Genomic DNA, 21,587 nt, shown 5'->3' on the forward strand with positions numbered 1-21,587 from the left:
GGAGCGCGGGCAGGAGGGGAAGGACGTGCCCGGCGGCCAGGGCAGCATCCCAGCCCGCCCAGTCCCCAGCCCTCTCTGCGGGAGGACCAGGAGTTTCCCAGCTTGAGCAAAGCACTCGGCTCCCGGGGCTTGGCTTTGAGCCACCTCCTTCCCAGCAAAAGCTGCTAAAAAGAGACACCCACACCCACGCACCCAGGAAACTGGGGCTTCGGTGGGACGCAGGGACCCCAGAGAGCCCCAGCAGCTCCCGAGCCCTCCCGCAGCAGCCTCCGGGCTGCCCCCCTTCCCCCTGCAGCGAGCGGCACTGACATCCCCCCGCACACGTTATGTGTGTGTGTTTAACAGCCCTGTTAGTTTAGTTTGTCAGCACGCCGCTCCTCGGGGACAGGCCAGCAGCTGGGGCAGGTGCCTTTCGCCATGCCGCCCCCGAGTCCCCCCTCCTCGGTCCCGCTCCGTGCCCCCGTGACGACAGGACTTGTCGGAGTATTTGAGCAACCGAGAGAAGAAATAAAATACACAAAGCCCTCGGCGTGCGGCCGCGTCTCTCAGCGCCCGGCAGAGCTTCTGGCTTTGCCGCTGCAAAGGACTTTTGGGTTTGCGGCATCCTGGGGAGCGGCGGCAGCGGCGGTGGGTCTGCATCCCTGCCCTCGCCTCCCCGGTGTAGGGGACCGTCCCCTCGCTGCCCGGAGCATGCACGCAGAGGGGGGATGGCATCAACCGCTTGCTCAGACAAAATCCCTGGGCAAAGCCAGCCCGGGGTTTTCCCCCTCTAATGCCCCGAGCCGACCGACCACAAATGAGCCACAGACCAGGAATTATTCGCAGGGACGACACAGAGAGCCGTTTCCAGCAGCGCTGGCAAAACCCCTGATTCACAGGCCCGGGGCAGACATAATTCATTAAATAAACAGCTGGCTGCAAACATCCTGCCCAGGACCCGCAGGGCGGCGGCGACAGGCGCAGGGGCCCTTGCAGGGCTGAGCCGTGGGGCTGGGGGACACACAGGGTGACCCAGCGAAGGTGGCTGGGGCTGCTTGGCTTCCTAAAGCTCTTTCCTCGCTGGGGCCCGCGAGGCGCAGCCCGGCCGGGGCAGCAAGCAAGCCACAAGCGTCCCTTTGTGAGCGGGAACAGAGGGGCTCTGTGCGTCCCCGCACGCTCCCCTCCAGCTGCCCGCTGGGGCTCCGCCGGGCCGGGGGGTGCGAGGAGAGCCGCCGGGATGCTGCTGCCACCCCGGGGTGCCCGGCCAGCGGCCGCTCCCAGGGGATGCGTGCCCGCCAGTGTGAGCAGACAGACAGACGGACGGATGGACATCATCTCTGGCGATGGCAGGCAGCGGCTGGCCACCACTCTCCTCCTATTCTGCACATCTCAAAGCAAGGCGGAATAATTTGCACGAGCACTAAACTGAGACGCCCCGGAAGGCGGCACACACGGCTCGGGGGAACTCCCCCGGCGCTGCTCCCTGCCTTTTCCTATCCCTCAGGCTGGAAATGCTTTTCATTTCAGCAGGGGTGGCTACAATTCCCACTGTCGAGAGGATAAAAGGCTTTGCAGATTTCCCAGCTGAGTCGAAGCCAGCAAAGGGGCTTTTTCTTTCAGGTGGTGGTGGGGGGTTTTGTTCCCATGCAAAGCTGCTCGGGTGGATATCCGCCACTACTAGCAAGTTAACTTAACCCTGCCACAGCGAGAAGGAAGGACTCGGACAGTAACGGAGATGCCAAACCATTCAAGTCTGCTGCAGCAAGTCGGCTCATCGGATGGATGCTCCCACTGGTGGTGTAGGTGGGGTGAGAAGGGCAGCGTAACCCCAGGGCAAGAACAGCAAGGCCCCGTGGTGAGAGGAAGGAGGGAAGGGATGCTCTTGTCGCCCTTCTGCAGAGCGTTTCGCAGGACTGCCTGCCTGGGAGAGTGGAGCCAGGGGTTTTGGCTCAGTTTTGGGAAAGGGAGGGTCTTTCATGAAGCCTTGGGGCTCTCATCCCGCTCCTCTGGCTGCCCTGAACACCTACCGGGTGGGATCCAGGAAAGGAAAGATGCCTGCGGGCTGGCGGGGGAAGCCAGCTGGAGGTGCGACTGGATGAAGTCACATTTTCCTCCGGTGACTCAACAGGCAACAACTGAGCTCCGGACAAGGAACGGCGGCGAAGCACCTACTTGCAAGCTCCCTCCCTGCCCGAGATCCCTCCGTCCATCCAGCCCACCCGTCTGCCCCCATGCATCCCTGCCCAGCTCCTGGAGAAGGGAGCCTGTGGGGGCCTGTGGCTGAGCTTGCTGCCCCCGGAGTAATTCCCTCCACGATGCTTTGCTTCATCAGATTAACAGCGGCAACACGAGCCAGCAAAACACAGGGGCGGAACAACAAAGAGATAAGGCGCAGGGGCGCTTATCTGCTCTCCCCGCTGCTCTTTGTCTGCAACCTGGGGAAAAAAACCACCACCCTGAGCTCCCGCTGTATTTACTCTATCAACTATTTCCGCTCCCAACTTCCTCCCGAGGCTGGCCTTGGGAAACGTGCCACCGACGCTTCCCTCTTTGCTTTCGTCTCCCAGCAATTTTGATCCTGCCCCTGGCTCTTCTCCAAGGCATGGCACAAGCGCAGCACCGCTTCGGTTTGCCCCCCTGGCGCAGCTAAGGAGGCTGCCTGGGCAGGTATTTTGTGCTTAAAAACATGTGTATACAAGCCAAAAAAGGGAAAAGAAAAAAAATAAAGTCACCTCCTACGATGTTTATAAAGTTGCCTAGAATAGCCCCAAGCCTCATCAAATTGAAGCCCAGAAACTGCCCATCGGAGGAGAAAGTTGGGAATGCAAAGTCCTTCTGGCTCGGGCAGGGTCAGGGCGCCGGCGCCTGCGGCAGCCCCAGCCCATCTCACCGCCGCGCAGAGAAACCCCGGTGTGAGCAGGGGCCGTGTCCCCCGGGGAGGGTGGGAAGGGCAGAGGCCCTGTCCCCCTGGCTTGGGCAGCCCTTCACGGACACAGCCAGGGGTTTGCTCCTCCACGTGTTCCGTCCCTCAAGTTAATGCAGGGACCACACTCGTTTCTCCTCCCCATTCCCTTCCCAGCTCTGCCCCTCAGTCCTTCAACCCGCCTTGGCTTGGTCCTCTGCTCTCCTCTTCACTGGGCACCCAGGGCAAAGCCACCCCTGGGAGCTGAAGCACGCAGGTGAGGGCAGAGACGGGAGGTTATGCTCAGGAGCAGCAGCAGCAGGCCTTGGTACAAACAAGCACCGCTTAAACAACTTTGCATGTGCTCTCAAATTCCAGGTGCGTGGGGTTGTCTTCTGTCCACTATTTATTATCCCCCCGAGGAGGCACACTGAGCTCTGGGATGACCCAGATGAGCTGTCCTTGCTCCTCGTGTCCCAAAAAGCACCGCCCAGAAGGGATTTAGAGGCTGGTGTCGGGCACAGTAATGCCAGTGACAGGACCAGCCCAGGCTTCATGGCCAGGACAGAGCGGTCTTTGCTCTCCTTCACCCTGGGTGGTGTCCAAAGAGAGGTGTTTTCTCCTGACCCGGCAGAGAGGAGAGCTGCTGCTGCCGCCTGAGCCCCTGGTGAATGCGATGGGACTTTCAGAGACATTGGTGCTGGGCACGGGGGTAAAATCGCACATCTGCAGGCTCGCCAGGCTGTGTTGCCCTGGTTTGATCCGGACCAGGAGCCAACAGGGACCAGCTGAGCTGGCTAACAAGCCTATAACCTTGAAACCAACTTGCTGGAAACCACGGATGCTGGCAGGGTGGGTTTTGCAGCACCACCTGCAGCAAAGGTGCATGACCAAACACGCCAACCTGCCGGGCAGCAAGGGGGTCCGGAGAGCAGACCACCAAGACGGGCGAGAGGACCGCCCGGCCCTGTTTGCTCGGCTCCGGCGGCACAATGCTGGCCGCTGTGCGTGCCATCGCCCCCCGGCCGCGCTGGGAACCGCAAATGCCCGTCCCTGCTTCAATGAGCCCTTTCTCCGGGGCGCAGAGCCCGCGGTCCCTCCCACCGCCCTGTGCTCCTTCTCCCCACCGCTCCACGCTAGCGTGGAAGCTCCTCCGCCAAACCCACCCCAAAAACCAGGGACACCACTCACTCTGTGCCCTGCTCCGCTCCTCTTTCACCCTGAGACGGGGGTCGGTAGCCCTCCGGGGACCGCCAGGAGGGACTGGCAGCGAGAGATGTTCACTGGGGGAATAGTGAAACCCTGCTGCCCCTGGGAAAATGCAGACCGTGCCCAGGTCCCAGCAGCACAGGGAGACCAGGGGCGTGAAAATGAGTCCTGAAGCAACTCAGTAGTTGTGGGAAAATCACGGAGTTAAATCCCTGTCCTGGCGAAGGAGATGCTTTCCCCGGGGACCGAAGCCAGGCTCGAGTCCCACAGTGCAAAGGCGGCGGGGTGTGGGCAGCTCCCCCAAACGTGGCTGGGAGCGGGTGCCGAAGTCGCCGCAGGCGCTGAGCGGGGACTCTGCCCGGGCGGCCCTTTCCCCCCCAAGGTAACCCCATGCCAGCCGGGTCCCGTCTGGGCGCCTGGGGCCGTTAGGGTGCCTGTGCCCCAGCTCCGGCAGAAAAGCCGCTGGCTTCTGGTGGCCGGGAGCCGGCCGAGGGCCAGGGTGCCCCAGTGGCCCCAGGGCAGGAGGGGAAAGGGTGAGGACAACTTTCCAGTGCTCCCTGGTAGGGGCTGACAGGCCGGATGATGCAACTCCGGGATGGTTGTGAGAAAGTCCCCTTTTTCTCGGCCCAGACGCGCTTCACTCCGGACGGAAGCTCAGCGTCGCAGCTGGAGAGCTCGCCCGTATTTCGTTTATTCTTTTTTTTTTCCTCTTTTTCCCCCCAAAGAAAGCAACGGAGCGAGCTGCTCGGGCGGTCGTGCGCCGAGAGGACTTTCCCTCCCAAGGCAGGGCGCTGGGATCCGGCTGCCCCGCCGGCGGGGAGGCATCGCCGGCGCTGCCCCGCTGCGGGAGCGGGCGGCGGGGGGCCCCGCACGGAGACAAAGGAGCGGCCGAGGCCGGAGGGAGCACAAAGGAGCCGGCGGAGCCCGGGGCCGCCCCCGCGGGGGGATGCGGCCGCGGAGCCCCCGGCCTCCCCGCGCCCCGCCGCCCCGGGCCCGGCCCCGCTCCCCCTGCCCGGGGGAGGGGGTGTCGGGGCGGTGGCCCCTCCTCGCACGCCCAACTTCCCGCAACTCCCCTCCGCGCCGGGAGAGAAAGGCCCGACCCCCGCCGCCATCCTCTCCCCTCGCCCCGGGGCGGCCCGGGGCTCCCGCTCCCGGGGCTCCCCCTGCCCATCGCTCCCGGCCCCCGGTTGCGCTCCGTTCCCGGCCCCGCGTTCTGCTCCGGCTCCGGCCCCCGCTTGCCCTCCGGCTCCGGCCCCGTCGGTCCCGGCCCCCGTTGCACCTACCCGGCGGCGGCCGCTCCGCGGGGCGAGCTCGCCTTGTCCTGCCGTGCGGGAGGAGGGAGGGCAGCGGGTCCCCTGCTTTTCTTCACGGCGCTGTCATCCTCCCTCCCTCCCTCCCTCCCTCCTTCTCTCCCTCCCTCCCTCCCCTCTTCCCTCCCTCCTTCCTTCCTTCCTTCCTCCCTCCCGGGGCGGTGGCGGGGGGAGCGGTCCCGGCGCCTGGACGCGGGTCCCGGGGCGGAGCTGGGCAGGGTCCCCGGGACAGCCTCCCCGCTGCCTGCCCGCTGCCTGCCCGCCACCTCCCCGACACGCCGGGGCTGGAAACCGGGAGTTGCTGGCCCCAGCCCCGGGATCGCCCCGGGCTGGAAGGGGCCGCCTGGGCTCCGGAGGAGGGGGGGGGGCGGAATGGGGGGGCTACGAGCGCACAGACATCCCGCGAAAGTGTCCCACCAGGGCCAAGGCGAGTTCGCTCCCCGGCCCCGTGGGAGGATTCGGGCCGCAGGCTCCTGTCCAAGCCTCCTGCCCAGAGCGAGGTCACGCCAGGGTGGTCAGGGCTTTATCCTGCAAACCTCCAAGGATGGAGCCGGCACAACCTCTCCAGGCAGCCTGCGTGCTGCCGCGCTGTCCTCGTGGGGAACATGTTTCTCCTTAGATCTGCTCTGAACCTCTCCTGTCCCAGCGCTCGCCCTCCCATCACGTGAGGGACCTGGCTCCATCTTCTCCATGACCACCTCGCAGGCGTGGGAAGGCTCCTTCTCCTTACCCCCAGCCAAAACCAGCTCCAGGGCCAGCACCTTTCTCCCCGAATTACCGAGCTTGGTTTTCTCCCCGTACAGGAGCTGTGGGTGGGTTTGCCCCATGCGATGGCCGTACACTGTGGTGTGCCGTGCCGGTGAGCACGTGCCTGTGTGTCCCGGGAGGGCAGGGAGTGAGAGCATCTTACCAGGAGCAGACCAGAAGCTTTGGGGGACAGCGGCTGTCACTGTCCCCGCAGGGCAGCCTTAGGGTCTGGAGCATTAAATCGTATAGAAATGGCTCTTCTGGCTTATGTACAGAAATTCATACAGCTCCTTCAGAGCTCTGTAACTTTAGACACTGAGGAGCTGAAAGACATCTGGCTTCGCAGGCAGAGAGAGATCCGAAAAACTAGTCCCCATAAAAAGTTTCAGCCCTCTTTCGCATTCCTGGCATAGTTTTTCTGCTACGCATGTGGCATAGGCAAAAAATGCAGGTTTTCTTGGCATTCATGTGCGATGACCTGCATAGCTCGTTAGTGGCTTCCTATTAGCGAAGGTAATGTGTACGGGTTTACGCACGGAGCGCCAGCACCGCGCTTGCAGCAACAGTGGGCGTGTGCAAATGTATACGCATGTGTATTCATATATATGTAGAGACGTATATTAACACAGGGATGTTGTGGACCTGCCCGGTGATGCTCGGAGGCGCGTGGGGCTGGTGGCATGGTTCGTATGCAAACATCAAGGCAGGAAAGCCTGGGTGTGGTTTTTATGGTATAGCCTCCATCCATCCATCCATCCTTCTGCTTTTTCTGGTTTTAGTGGGCATCCCGCAGCCAGTAACGCTGCGATCCGGCTGCACGGGCACGGCAACTCCGGTACACCCCTGCTGCGGCCCTGGCTCCTGCAGCGTCGCCGATGAAGCCGGGGCAAAGGGCAGCGTCTCGCAAACTCTGCCTAAATGAGGCAAAACGGGGGCTTGCAGGATCAGGCCTGTGTAGGCTGTCAGGTTAATCACGTCAAAGAGAGCGGATAAGTCTGGCTGGCCACACACCGCAGGAGTTTCGTGGGATTTTGAAACATGGTGAAGCATTTTTAAGCTCCTCGCTTGTTATTTCAATTGAAGCAGGTGAATTCGGCCGCGGATTTTGTAGGCAGAGGAGATCTTGGTGAAAATACATCCCCAATACGTAAATAATTTTGAGATGAGGGCGGAGAGAGGCTGGCGGGGAGCAGGACACCCACGCTAGCGGGGTGTCACTGCCTTTGTAGGATGCTTTTGCGGTGGTCCTGGGGGGGTGGCAGGAGCAGAGGGACCCTTCCCCACGCAGCTGCGGTGAGGGGCACAGCCTGGGCTGAAGCCCACCCACCTGAGCCCGGGGTGCGCTCCCTGCCTGCTCTGCACGCTCACGCGGAGCTCCGGATGGAGATCGCCTTCCCGCTTCATCAATAAGTAAAGCTGGCACATGGAGGAACAAAGTGCCTTCTCCTCCCCACGAATTGCCGATGGGAGAGGCAGGGAGTTGTGTTTCCTCCGCCCTTCACTAGCTGCGGGATCACATTCCCTTCGTCACCCACCCCTCTTCCCCCAGGGATAACAGAGACTGTTCTCCTCGCTCCCCGTGTTGCACACGTGCGTGTACACACATACACACGCACACACGCCTGCCGTGCGGGAGGAGGCAGGGAGCGTCCCCGGAATGACATCAGGAGCAAGGAAAGGGGGATGTGTCGCTATAGCAACGAGGATGCTCTGGGTTTTCGGGGAATAAAGGCATCTGACACTCATTTTCTGCCCTCGGTCCAAGCTGATGATGTGGCGGTGACCAGGTCAGGCTCCGATTTAAAAAAGCCTCCATTGGTCTTTGCTCTGTTAAAGCCAGGGCAGCGCCTGCCTAGAAATCTGCCTGCGGGTTAGATGTCACCAAATTCTGTCCCCACGTCCCTTCAAGTGCTGTCTGGTGGGATCTGGCAGCAGGAGATGGTGACGGGGCACCTGGAAACGGTCTGGAAGCTGCAGCGCAAGGGAAACCCAGTTCTCCTCTGCTTTGCTGCTTCCCCCGGAGGCACTTCAGGATTTTATTTCCCAGGAGGTCACGATGTGGCTTGGAAACGAGAGACAGCGGAAGGACGCCTGTTGTCCAAGGTTATGAGATGGAGAAGGTGCCCTGGCTTCCTTTCAAGGCTGAATCTGCAGGGACTCATTTCGGATTTATTTCTTGCTCCCAAGAAAGTGGGAAACCTGTTGGCAGCCTTCCTTCTGCTGTTCGTGGCCAGGTGCCTGCGCCGCGGCGAGCCGCTTTTCAGCATGTTCCTCGGAGAGGCGACGGTGCGTGGCAGGGGGACGACCTGCCAGCTGCAAAACGAGTGTTGCAAACACCCCGATTTCCTTTTGCACGAGGGCCTTTTGCAATGTCCTGGTTTCGGCTGGGATAGAGTTAATCATCTTCCTAGTACTGGTATAGTGCTGTGTTTTGGATTTATTGTGAGAACAATGTTGATAACACGCTGATGTTTTTAGTTGTTGCTAAGTAGTGTTTATACTAAGTCAAGGATTTTTCAGCTTCTCGTGCCCAGCCAGCAAGAAGGCTGGAGGGGCACAAGAAGTTGGGAGGGGACACAGCCAGGACAGCTGACCCCAACTGGCCAAAGGGATATTCCATACCACATGACGTCATGCCCAGTATATAAACTGGGGGGAGCTGGCTGGGAGGGGCGGATTGCTGCTCGGGAACTAACTGGCATCAGTTGGCGAGTGGTGAGCAACTGCATTGTGCATCACTTGTTTTGTATATTCTAATTATTTTATTATTATTATCGTGTTTTATTATTATCGTCTTTTATTATTATTATCATCATCATCGTCATCGTTATTATTATTTTCTTCCTTTCTGTCCTGTTAAACTGTCTTTATCTCAACCCACGAATCTGGTTTTTTTTTTCGATTCTCTCCCCCATCCCACTGGGCGGGGGGAGTGAGCAAGTGGCTGCGTGCTGCTTCGTTGCCGGCTGGGGTTAAACCACGACGGCAAACACAGCCCGGAAACAACGTTCTCCAGTGGCCAAAGAGACTTGGGTGCTGTGGTTTCAGGGGACAGGACTGCAGAGGCACCTGCAAATGGCAGGATTTCCCTGCCGGGGAGAGCAGGGCAGCTGCTGATGGGACCTGCTGGACTGGCTAGCGCTGGGCTGAGGACCTCCTATGGCCGCATGAGCTGGCGTAGGGAACCAGGACCCATGTCAGAAGAAGGTCTCTGCCTCCTCTAGCCCCGTAGTTCCTCTAGCAAAAGGGATGGGGAACCTAAAGCCACACGGACGTTCACACTGAACTAAAACATGCAGCAGGGGTCCTAGCGCAGAGCCTGAACCGCCCAGCCAAGATCCGCCTCCGAAGAGGGAGAAGGTTCGTCTCAGTGCCAGGGTGCGGGTGTATCACCCCCGGAGCTGGGAGCGGTGTGGTGTGGGGGCATGCACAGCCATCCCAGAGCACTAAGGCTACCTGCACCCCGAGGGAAAAGCAGGCAACGCTCCGCTCAAGCCGAAGAAGAGCCCAGTTTTCCGAGTGCAGCGTGCCTACCCATAACCCATACCTGACCTTCTCAAGATAAGCACTCACAGGTGCTTTAACAGCAGCTCTGATGACTCACTGGCTGTGGGCTGATAAGAGGAAGGTATCAATGTGAAAGTCCTGTTTTTCTTCCAAGGGCCGGATGCCATTTTCAGCCAGCAATCCACCTGTCCTTGCACTTTTCCTCTTGGATGACCTTCCCACATAAACTTCACAAGGGTGTTTTCATCCTCTCTGCCAAGGCCAGCCTGCTTACCAGAATGCAGAGCTATTAGCTGAAACTTTTCCACCTCTTTTTTTTTTTTTTTTTTTTTTTTTTTTACGATCTTTCAATAATCCAACACAAACCCACCCGCTGGGAAACCTCTCCCCTTGTAACCATCATCGGGGTGTTTCACCCTCTCCGCCGCTGAAAGGTCCCATGCCAAAGACTATAAAAAAGCCGAACTTTGAAGCTAAGAAGTGCTTTAACACCATCTTTCCGGTAACCGGGATGCCGGCGCCCGCTGCCCGCCGCCCGCTGCCCGCTGCCCGCGGCGGGCTCCTGGCGCCACCTGGCGGCGGCGCTGCCGGCCCCCTCGCCCGTTCCTTTGCAAACTGGGGCCCAGTCTCCCAGCCACAGCCCTTACTGGGAGCGGGTGCTGCCTCAGTGCCGGCTTTGGGTTGGGGGGGGGGTGCTCACCCAGGGAGCCGAGCCCCCACCCCACCCCCGGCAGCAGCACATCGCCGGGTGTGGAGAGGCCGTGCCCCCCTGGTCCTTGCAAGCTGGAGGGGGAAAGTGAGCGTGGGCAGAGCCCACATCTGCTTTTTTGGTTCCTCCTTCCCCCTCTCTTTTTCGGATGAAGCAAAAAGCTTCCGGCTCCTGCCCACTCCCTGCCCAACCCTTGCCTTTGCCCCGCAGTACCCGTTCCTCTCTCGGCATCTCTGCTGCCAGCAGAGGCTTCTCTCTTAATGTTAATGCCTCGCCTTGCTGGTGGAGACCCCCCCAGGGGGGTGTTTCAGACCAGAGCGATGGACCCAACACCACGACGCACAGCCCTGGTACACCAGCTTTCGAGGGGAAGGTGCTGCCTGCATTGCCATCGAAGAAGAAAAAGCCAAGTGCCCACGAAGTAGAAGAGGACAGCAAGCCCAAAGAGCAGCCCTGTTGACAGGACCCAGGGGCTGCGGGAGACGACGGCCCCCAAAGAGTGTGGAAAGGGCGATCCATAAACCAGGAGCGTTTGCTGGAGGCTAGGCCTGACTCATTAGCAACATCTGGGCCTGAGTCCGTTAAAGAAACTAATTACTTGCTGCGGGGGCAGCAGGCCAAGGTCTCTGCAAGGGAAACAGCAGCGCCGTGCTCACCATCCGGCACAACGGTGCTTTCCCATGGGTGGCTATTCAGGTCATCCTCTGCTCAGCAAATGACCCGAGGAAGGAGTCGCTGCTGTCCACAGTGAACTAATGCTTGGCTAGTTTCTATGCAGTATCTGTGGCGACGGCTGCTTTCTCGTGTTTGCTTTCCTAGCTGTCCTCTGTAGGCAAACTGGCTCATGCAGCCTCAGCAAATCCCATCGTTTGAGCTCCCCGGAGAGATTTTCAGTTGATCTTTTTTTTCCTCCCCCAGCAGCTATGCTTAAAACAAGCGGACATAATTAGGGTGGGAGCTTAGTGGGAAACTCAGTGTTCACAGCCGACGCGCTTTTGACTGACATCCACACATCCTTCCCCCGCTGCCTCCTGCAGCCCCCACATGCAACATGTGCAAGATCTTCAAACGACCCTGCTCCGCATTTTCTGTTCCCTTTTCAATTCTGCTTCTCTAAAACTGCTGAGGGCGAAATAAAGAAGTTCATTTATTTTTAATCATCGCAAACACTTTCCAAACCTGCAAGGCAAAGGTTCACTTTGACACAATGAGTGCAGTCGAGCCAGGGGGACGTCTGGCGAGAAGAGAGGCTGGCAAACCTTAAAATAGTGACACCAGCAGAAAACGCCTCTCATGTCCCCATCCTGGGAACAGCCAGCAAGGCCAGTCTGCTGCTCTCCCAGGTGAGCAGGAAGCCTTGTGCTTTCTGGTTTGGCTTTTTAAGTCTCTGGCACAAAGAAAAAAGGTGAGTGAGAAGAGAAGGGGGACCACATGCAGACTGCAAGCGTGTTTGTACCAGTGCTATTGGCTTTGGAGCTGCACTGCAGCGAAAAGAAATGCCATCAGGCGCCCGTCAGCATCTTAGTAAGGTCAGCAGCATCCTCAGCTGGGTACAATCCGGGTCTCCCTGCTCTCTACAAATGTGGAAAACTGAGCACCCCACTCTCCCAACACACCATTCAAGGCAGGGAACTCTATTTAGGATCAACCAAATAAAGCTCCTTTTGGCTGACGTTCACAGCTGGGAGACCGACCCAGACTGATAGTGGGCTTTTCTTTCTGACCGGCCCGTGTATGAAGAGAAACCCCCTGCGAAAAGGAGCTGGTTGTGCTAAACGGCACCGGTTACCCACTCTGAGCCTTAGCAGGAGAGGAAATGTCTGCAAAACCATGACTCGTCCCATTTTCTCCCCTCCGAAAGAAGGAAGTGAGAACTGCCTTTTATTGAGAAGTACTCAGCACCGCGAAAACCCCAGGGGTGACTCAGGTTTTTGGGTGCTCAGCACCCAGTATGTGCTGAGCTATTCAGCCGTGTTGCCCGCTGGGTTTTGCTCGGGAAGTTTCCCCAGCAGAGCAGGTGTTTGCAATGGGATTTGCAAGGTTGCACCAAGCTTTCTCCGTGCTTCTCTGAAGCTTGTGCTATAAAACTAGAAGATTTTAGCTTTGCTATGTGGCAGGTTAGCTGCATCGTCTTAAAACTCCCATTGGTGGTGTAATATGGGGGCACAGGCACACATCAAAGTGCGTGCCAGGGATGCTCTTTGCTGCAGGGTGTCCTCTTCTGCTCCTCACCGAGAACATCATGAGACGGTCTTAAGAGTATGAAAATAATTTCTGGCTACGGTGACTTATTAATATCTTAGCCAAACGCTTGGTGTCAAGAGGTTTGTGAGACAGTGTGGTTTTATCAAAACTTTCCCAAATGTTGATGAAACCTTTAAGAAACCTTAGGCTGGAAGAGGGTCCTCAAGCCGAGTGCTCTCATCAATGAGGTTTATCGATACAGCTTATTTCCTTACCCTAGTGTGTTATTCGTGTCTCAGCTTTTCTGTTGCCCTGCAATTTCATGATGTGCTTAAATCCACCTAAGGCAGGGAAGAGAAGAGACTGTCCTGTGCTCTCTTTCTGTCCCCGACACGTTCCCCCTCCCTTCCTCTGTGTCACTTGCAGCAACGTGAGCCTGAAAACTTACCTTTTATTGCTTTTCCTTTGCAGGGTGAGTTTCTAGTTGGATCAGGAGCTGATTAGATCTACTCACGGTCAGTCTGTCCCTAGACAGGGAAGTGGCAGGAGTGCATCACCGGGCTGCAAGAGACAGCAGGGCAGCCCCTTCCAGCATCAGTTCAGGCATATGCTTTCACTCTGAACATCACTGTGGACCCACAGAAACCTGATTTAGCCCCGCGCAGACAGACATACATTCATCCTATTCTGAAACACCTTTCAGGATCGAGATTCCCCAGCCACTGGCTGAAGGATCGGAGCTCACTGTTGCGCACGACTGCTACTAGTTTGCTTGACTGCCAGGTTTTTTTTTTTGGGGGGGGGGGGGGGGGCGTGTTTTAATTCTTCATGGAGCTCAGCCACTGTTTGCAGAAGGGCAGACGATGGCTTCTGACAATCCCCTAGTAGTCATGCTGTAGCCTTGTCGGTCTGCTTACAAAGCGAAGATAACACCTCTGCCTGGAAACCTTGTCTGGCTTGGTGATAACCAAATCCTTGCTACTTAACACACAATAAGGTACCAGGACCTTTGAAGCCTTGCTCACAACGGGGAAGGGCCTTTCCAATGAAGAAGCTGAAACAAAAGCACAAGAGCAGATAAAGAACAGAGAACCAGTATCTGCCCAGAAGCCAGGGGACTTCACTGGGAAGTCCGTAGGGTCAGCCAAGCCCTGTAGCTGGACCTCTGAAAGATCCACTTCTAGGAAATGGCACTGCTGCATCCTGGCAGCCTGCAAGGATGAGACACGCTTCTCCACCTTGGCAGCTCTGGACGTGGTGGGTCTCATTTGAAGGGCGTGTTGTGGAACGAGAGATGGTGTGTGACACAGGGCAGGACCCTCCTGGTGTAAAACCCATAGGTCTCAGAGAGAGAGAAGGACCAGGTCCACCTTGGACATCACCTGCTTTGTGTGGACACCTGTAGGAGGGACTGCCACTACATGATGGTCTTTGAGTGCAGCAAGAGAACAATTTGACCTGCCGGGAGCGAGGCTGTCATCGGACCGGCTGTTCAGAGCAAGCTGGGAAAAGATTATGGGGAAACCCAGACACTTTTGCTAGAAATCACTACAAATTCCACATATCTTCTGATTGCCCCAGGCAGCATCAGGAAAACCAAATAAGAGCAAAACCTGTTTGCTTTCTAAGCTTCCCTGTGAAATAGGAGCAGCTCAAACCTGATAATCCTCATTTTTATGGAAAAACAGTTTCCAAATCTCTCAGGGTTAATTAACTCTCATTTGCAGATCTGTTAGCAAGGACAGAACGTGGCTCTGAACCTTGTCCAACTAAAGGAGCACAGAGAGAGAGATCAGCCGCAGCTGAACAAAAAAATTACAACCTGAGGGGAAGCAGCTGTTGGATAAGTTTTAAAGGGCAGCTGCAGGGTGGCCTAATGAAGGGAATGGGAGATGGGGAGATTCTTTTTCCTCGGGTTACTGGCAGGCTCCTGAGATGTCCTGGGTCAGTTTCTCTCTCTGTCCTTCCACAAGTCGTGGATTTGACCCAGTGTGTTAAGTCAGGAATGACATTTGCTGTTCTTTACAGAGCGGTTTCTTGCATTTTTCTCTTTTCTATGGGCTCAGCCATGCTTTTGTTCTGCAGCTGGCTGGATCACAGTGCCCAGGGTTGAGAGCTAACTCCTATGCCTCTCTGCCCTTCCCTGGGGAAGGATAAGAGGGGTTTTGTTTCTTCTCTGACATTCACCATGGCAAACAAAGCTCAGCAAAATGGTGAGTTTTGATCTAGCTATTTGCTGGCTGTAGCTGAGATTGCGTGGGTATGTGGTGCTGACTTTTCTCAGGTCTGTGATTTACAAACTGAGGGTTAAAACAAGCCTTTATTGAACCAGTTCATTTCTGGGAAGAGGTGAAGAGCAAGTCTCAATGGCACACATTAGGTGATAATCATGGAAATTGTGATTGCCACGGAAAACCAGGCTGCAGGCTGGCAATACTTCCATTAGTCACAGCACTGCCCACAGAATCCATAAAACATCTCTATTGCCCTCTGTTTGCTGTTTTGAGGAGATGCTCAAATGTCTCCCCAGCTGCTGTTGGCTGAATGGTGGGAAGGGCACAGAAGGGGAGGGTGCTAGCAGGGAAAGGTGCTGCTGAATTCTCCTGTGAAATCCAAACATGTTGAATTGTAGCTGTCTGCCCTACTTGTGCTGCAATCCAGCTGGTGCTTTTTCCTGGTGTGAAACATGCTTTTGCTCTATGAAACTGGAAGGTGAAGAAACAGTAAAAGAGGCTCAGGAAGTTTGACGCGGGATCTCTCTGTCAGACTTGGACCAAGCAAGGGATGAACACTGCAGTGGGCAACTCGCTCCCAACCATTTAAATCCCAGACTTAGCTGGGACAATGGAAGAGGGAGATTGAGCCTCTGACTGTATTTTTAGCCTTTTGTACAAGAGGGCAGAGGGCAACTATTCAGATGCCCACGACCCTGGGTGTGGGTTGTGTGCCACTGGTGACCGTGAGATGGTGAAAGACCTCGCAGTGGAAGCCACAGTAGCTGGACTAACCACTTCCCCCACTGTGTCCTTGTGACTTTGATTAATCCAAACTCATGCCAGTTTTGGCCAGCGGTTAGCTGCTGTTGCAAACTTCATTGAAATCCACTGCCTGGCTTAAATGCCCTCAACCATGAGTGTGCAGCTGAGGCGAGATCACATGTGAAGAGGTGCTGCCTGCTGCATCCTGAGTTTGTGACTAGAAAAGGGATTGCAGACTTTGCAACAGCATAGCAACTGGCGAGGAGCGGCCCCTATGTGATCCCTGCCTGACTTCTGGGGCTGCTTTGTAAGATCTCGGACGATACGATCTCCCCGATCTATTCCCACTCCTTTCCTTGCACACCAGCTAACACCCTATTTGCTCATCCAAATTTTTGAGGACAGCTTGCTTGGGCTTTTACTTCCAGTCCACACTCTTCTGTTTTGTACCTTCTTCCCCAAATAATATGTTCCCTTCAGCGCCTTCCCTTTTGCTTTGGATAATGAAGGAAGAGAAAGCAAGTATTTCAACAGAGGAGGAAATTGTATGAAGAAAGTCTAGGGGATGGGTGTCTTATCAGTCTGGTTCCTTACAGGAGCCCTTGTGGCTTTTTGCCCCCTGCCAACTCCTACTTTTTCTTCAAAGCCTATAATACTCTGTGCTTTTTCTTAAAGCCATGGCTCTCGGAGTCCCGTGATTATCTAATCACTTCCGTGTGAGCTGAACCAAGTCAAAGCAGATTTTCCATCTGCTGTGAAAGGGCTGGACTGAAATAGTCTGCACTGCTGAAAAAGCCCTTAGAGCTTCCAAGCGTAATCCTTCAAAACCTGCAAAGCAGAAAGCAAATAAAAGGAACTCAGCCTCGTATTTTGTAAAAGCTTTTTGGTTTTGGCAGGCAAGTTTTGCCCACTTCTGGCTGGCAGTGCTAAAAGCAAGGCGGTGGCATTTGGAGCCGCTGGTCCTGCGTTGAGAGCTGAGACAAGCCCAAAGGCAATGGACAGGTAAAGGAGGAGGAGGTGGAAGATGAGGATGGGGAATGTGTTGCCTTTTACCTTGGAATGAATGCACGGAAAAGAGGAATATCAGACTTTGGTCTGTGACATGTGAGCAATGCTCAGTTTTGTTCCCTGAGCACAGAGCCATGTGGCGGTAACACTTGCTCTGCCCAAGGGCTCTGTGAAGGGAAGATATTCTCCATTCCACACCAAAAATTACAGTGAAAGAGAGACCCTATGCACACGGGGTCCCCACCCGTGTACTCACTATCCCCATCTGAGTTAACGGCAAGGCCTGGCCGTGCCGTTTGGTATTTGCTTTGGAAAATGCACGCCCTGCTTGGCGGCGTACTCTGTGGGGTGCGTGCAAAGCCCCCTGCGAGTGCCTCCTTTGGGAAGCTGACAGAGCGGTGGTCTTCGGTCGCGTGCCCCAACGCCACCCTACTGATGCCCCAGCAGCCTGCCAGGGTATGTGCAAGGGGGTGTCAGCCAGGGCTGGGTGTGGTGGTTTTTTCTCCTTAGGCTTTGAAGACCCAAACTAAAAACTTGCTTTTGCAATGCCATCCTTTGAGAGGGGCCGCTCTTAGAAATGGGCTGGGATGGTTTTGAAAAGGTTGGTTTTTTTCTTTTTTCTTTTTTTTTTTTTTTTGATAGAGGTGATGCACTAAAAGCACCTTCTGGGAAGTGGCTCTTCTGTGCGATAGATGAGCCTGCAAAGACCTGGCTGCTCTAGAAAATGGTGGTGAGCTTCAATGCAACAGCACAATGCGACTGAGGGAGGGAGAGCAGTGATAGGCAGGAATATGTAAGGGCACTCCTCTGTTCATCCCTATCTTTTACTGCAGAAATTCTAAAAAGCATCAAGCCTGCTCCTCTTATTGGACAGGATCTTAGGTCCCAGTAAGCAGCTCGACTCATGTCCTTTGAATCTTTATAGATGAGCTGGGAAAGAAAAGGGGTAGTGCTTCCTGGGGGCTGCTGAGGAGCTTTTTCTCTGTTGTAGCGTGAATGGGAACCAACGGTGTCCTAAAATCCTCCTCCTATTTTGCTTTGTCTGTCTTTACTTTCTTGGGATTTCTGGTATATATTTTTAAATCCTTTATTAATTTTCCTTTATTTTCTTCCTGGGTAACCTAGATGTGTATTTCTAATGGGTTTTTTTGGGGGGAAGTAGGATTTACAGAAAAACATATGACTTAATTTTCCTTTCCATTTATAAAAAGAAAGCTGTTTCTCCTTCAAAGGTTGTTGCAGAGGTTTATCTGACTGCTTTCTTACTGCTTATAACCCTGAAAAGGTGACACAATGAGAGCAGGAACGGGATTCTGCATCTTTGTGCATACCCTTGAAAGCATGGTCTTTACAAAGTGATGCTGCACTGTTGATTCCCCTGTATTTAGGAGGAATCATCTGCTTTTCTGGTGACTCTGTTGTTGTTCCAGGTCTTGCTAGTACTGGTCAGAAATCCTGGTTCACGAGGGCAAAGCGTTTATGGCTGCTGACTCTCTTTGTGTTGACCTACTTGGTTTGAAGTAACAGTTGCCCTAGGATATGGTCTGCCTTGGAACAAGGGTCTAATCCCAGTAAGTAGTACCTAAAATGCTGAGGAAACCTTGAAACAAAATGCAGCTTGTAACTAAAATGTAAAACTTGTGACAGCCGACAAAGGAAATACTGAAATGAGAATTAGCTGCAGTGATTGGAGGCTTTATGTTATGCTTTGCTTGGAAAATCCAGTGCACTTGATGTGACCCCTTTTGATAATTAAGCTGTGGCTGAGCTGAACGAGGGAAGGAGCGTGGCCTGTGATCATGCCAGTGTTAATTGAGAGCTCTGCTGCGGCGCAGCCTCCGAAAGGGGATGGTTCAACTGCTTTCACCCCATGCTGCCACAAGCATTCAGACAGCAAACTGGATGCAGGCGAAAAACTGCCCGGGGAGAGGAACGAATCACTCCTAAAGCTGGGTCGGTTGCCAGGCTGGGCAGAGAGTGTGGCTGTTTGTGCTGATGCGAGGGGCTGAGAGGCCAGAGAAGTGTAGGGTCACTGCTGTCTCGCTCCCACAGCCTGGCTGGCTCATTGCATGGTGCCCTCTGCACCCTGGGCTGATTCAGGCCACTAATCCAGTAAAGAACCATCTGCTTCTGTGGGGCAGGGTTTTTTTGCTGTGTTAGGGAGCTGAACAAGCCTGGCACAGGGGCTGACAGTGTCAGGAGGAGGGGGACACACTGCTGTCCCACCTGCCCTGTCCACTCCTGCTGCCGTCGAGCTGCAGCTTTGCCCTCGGATGTAGTCCCTGCAGCATCGCCTTCCCGTCTGGAAAAGGCTCTGATGCTTCCTGCTCCGAGAAGTACGTCAGAGCAGGAGCTATTTCTCTGCAGCCTGTTAGTGGCGAGGGAGGGGGCGTGCGGTGGGGAGTCTGTCTCTAGTCCAGCGGGGACCCGCAAGCCAAACCATTTCGTGAGTCACGGGGAGGCTGCTCTTGCTGGGGCTGGAACAAACTTCAAACGTGTCCAAGGCTCTTCCCGAGGGTGCCAGGCTGTAATTTGTGGCTGGCTTTGCTTCCTCTTTGACAGCTTGCTGCAGTCTGAGTGGAAATGCAAAATGGTCCAAAAGCCAGGCTGCTGCAGAAAATGCCTCTCTTAATCTTAATTTTTTTTTTTTTTTCCAATGAGAGCACTTTCCTGCAGAGCTGGCTGCAGCAGGCTGCAAAACCAGAGCCTGCAGGGGCCTCTGGCTGGCCTCCCGAGATTGCCAGAGATGCCTCACGTGCGCCGCTCACGCAAAGCAGAGAACTGGGCGCGAGGAGGGCGAGGCGATGGTGGAAGGAATTTGTGTGCCGCAGGCATGACAAAACCGAGCATCAGGCTTTCTGGAGCCAGCCGGGCTCCAGTGCCAGCCCGGTCCAACTGGTTGGTAGGGGAGGCAGCGTTCCTGGACGCCAGCCCCTGGAAAGTGAGTCATGTGTTTTGCTGCAGGAGAGTCCCTCGCTCGGCTGCAGCTTTCCAGCCTGAGGGAGGATGGGCTCTTCCTACCCACTTTCTCTATGCAGAGCATGTGCCTCCCAGAAAATGGGGCTAAAAATCAAGTTTAGGCTGGGAAGGCCCCCTTCTCTCCCAGCCACAGCAAACGGACTCAGCTGTATGTGCCTACAGACAAGCTGCAGTCCTTCCTGAGAAGCCTCATCAGACACCTTATCTGAGAGGTTTATCTTCAGGAAAAACCCCAAATCTGAGCAGAAGCTCAGCAAAAGCGGAAGGTGGTAGGCAGACAGCAGACTGCTGCAGTTCACACCCTCCGTGCGAGGTCTCTCTTCATGCGGTTGGTCCTCACATCTGTGAGCTGGACCTGGTCTCAACAGGCTGAGCTGCCCTTTGGCGTTTCCCACTCTTGCAGACAGTCCCGTGGTCGATGGCAGATGGCCAGTGCTTGAACCCTTGATGCCATTTTATTTTATTTTTTTTTAATCCCATTTTTAAGTGAGAAAACTAGCAGGCAGTATGGCTAAACCAGGAAAGCTACGTCATGGTGACAATTTGCCAGGAAGCTGCTGGCCAGATATTATATGCTCTGTACTTGAGAGGAAAAAAAGTCCCCAATCAACTGGAACTGGCGAAGCTCCAGGGGAACCTGGGCTAGCACTGGCTGTCTTGGTGCCCAGAATGAGAACAGATTGGGGGTGGCATCCGCTAGCTTGATGCTAGTCCTTCCTTACCCCTGTCCTTCAGTTCCCAGAAGAAAAACACCCTGCCTGCTGCAATAGTTCTCCTGTTCCAGACAGTCTTATTTAACCCCCCTTCTAAATATTCTCCACAAAGCTGGGGTTTTTTGTGTTCCTAAGCTAGTAGCTGACCGCTGGTTAGAAAGTCAAGGTGCCTCGTCAACACTTTGTGTGCATGCCTGAGATAAGAGAGGCACGCTGAGCCCTGCCTAGGCAAGGTGGCTTTAGGACCAGAGTAAAGGTTGCTTGTTTAGTCTGGCCAAAATTGCTGTTGGGGGTGGCTTTCTGCCTGGTTGATTCAGTTGGGGTGCATCTGGCTCCAGTTTGGGAATTACCTAAGAGCCCTGGCTCCTGATGGGGGGCTGGGGGGTAGCAGAGTCTTGGGAGGCTCCAAATGATGCTGTGCTGACTGGCAGAGGGCAAAGGCCCTGTGTAAGCATTGAGCTCTCCTGCTGTGTCTTGCAAAGAGCAAGATAACAAGCCTCCCACGGTGGCTTCTTAGCTTGGCTTTTGATTTTAAGATGATCTTCATAAGAGGAGGAGAAATGTGCATTACCCTGTTTGGTATAGACTGACAAAGTGAAACAGAACCGATCCACTTCCTCCTAACCTTTAAACTGCAAGTAAACATTAAATGTTATCAAGTCTGGTCCTTGAAAAATGGACACGTAGGTAGGGACCTAACATGGTAATACTGTGTATGCCCTTAGATGAAGGGCAATACCTTGAAGATCCTCACGAACTGGGAAGGATAAACCTCACAGATCATAAGCACTTCAGATGTGGAGAGTCTTTCTGAGTTACGGTGAGGCTGCAGGGGATATCCCAGCAAAGCTCTCCAGGCTGAGAGAGGCACCTAGCTTATCAGGACCCTTCCTCCAGCAACAGAAAGCCCTGAGTGCAGGTTTAAAAGAAGAGGGGAGCTGGTTTAGCAGCTCCGTGCAGTCCTGGTGAGCCTGGCTTCTGCCTGCGAGGGACCAGCTCCAGCCCTCAGCTGAGCTGGTTCCGTCTGTTGATCCAGTAGGAAAATGCTGCCTTTTTTCTGGGTTAGTTTGTTGTTCTAGTTGGCTGAATCAGTGCAAGGGATATGGCAAGAGTAAGAGGCTGGGAAGTATCAAGTCGATTCAGGCTGTCTTTCTTAATTGTACTTTTAATTACTGTTCCTTTGGACCACACAGATACCTAGCTGTGGAGTGACAACAGGGAGCAGGAGCCTGCCAGGCACAGCAAGGAAAAACAAGCACCCCCGCCCTCCACCTCCTAACCCCAGGCAACAAGATGGAAAGCCCATGAGTGGGAAGCTCTGCCGTGGCACATCTCCTCCTTGCTGACGTGCACCTCGATGAG

The sequence above is a fragment of the Gymnogyps californianus genome, chromosome 6 (assembly GCF_018139145.2).
Source record: "Gymnogyps californianus isolate 813 chromosome 6, ASM1813914v2, whole genome shotgun sequence".
Taxonomy (NCBI): Eukaryota; Metazoa; Chordata; class Aves; order Accipitriformes; family Cathartidae; genus Gymnogyps; species Gymnogyps californianus.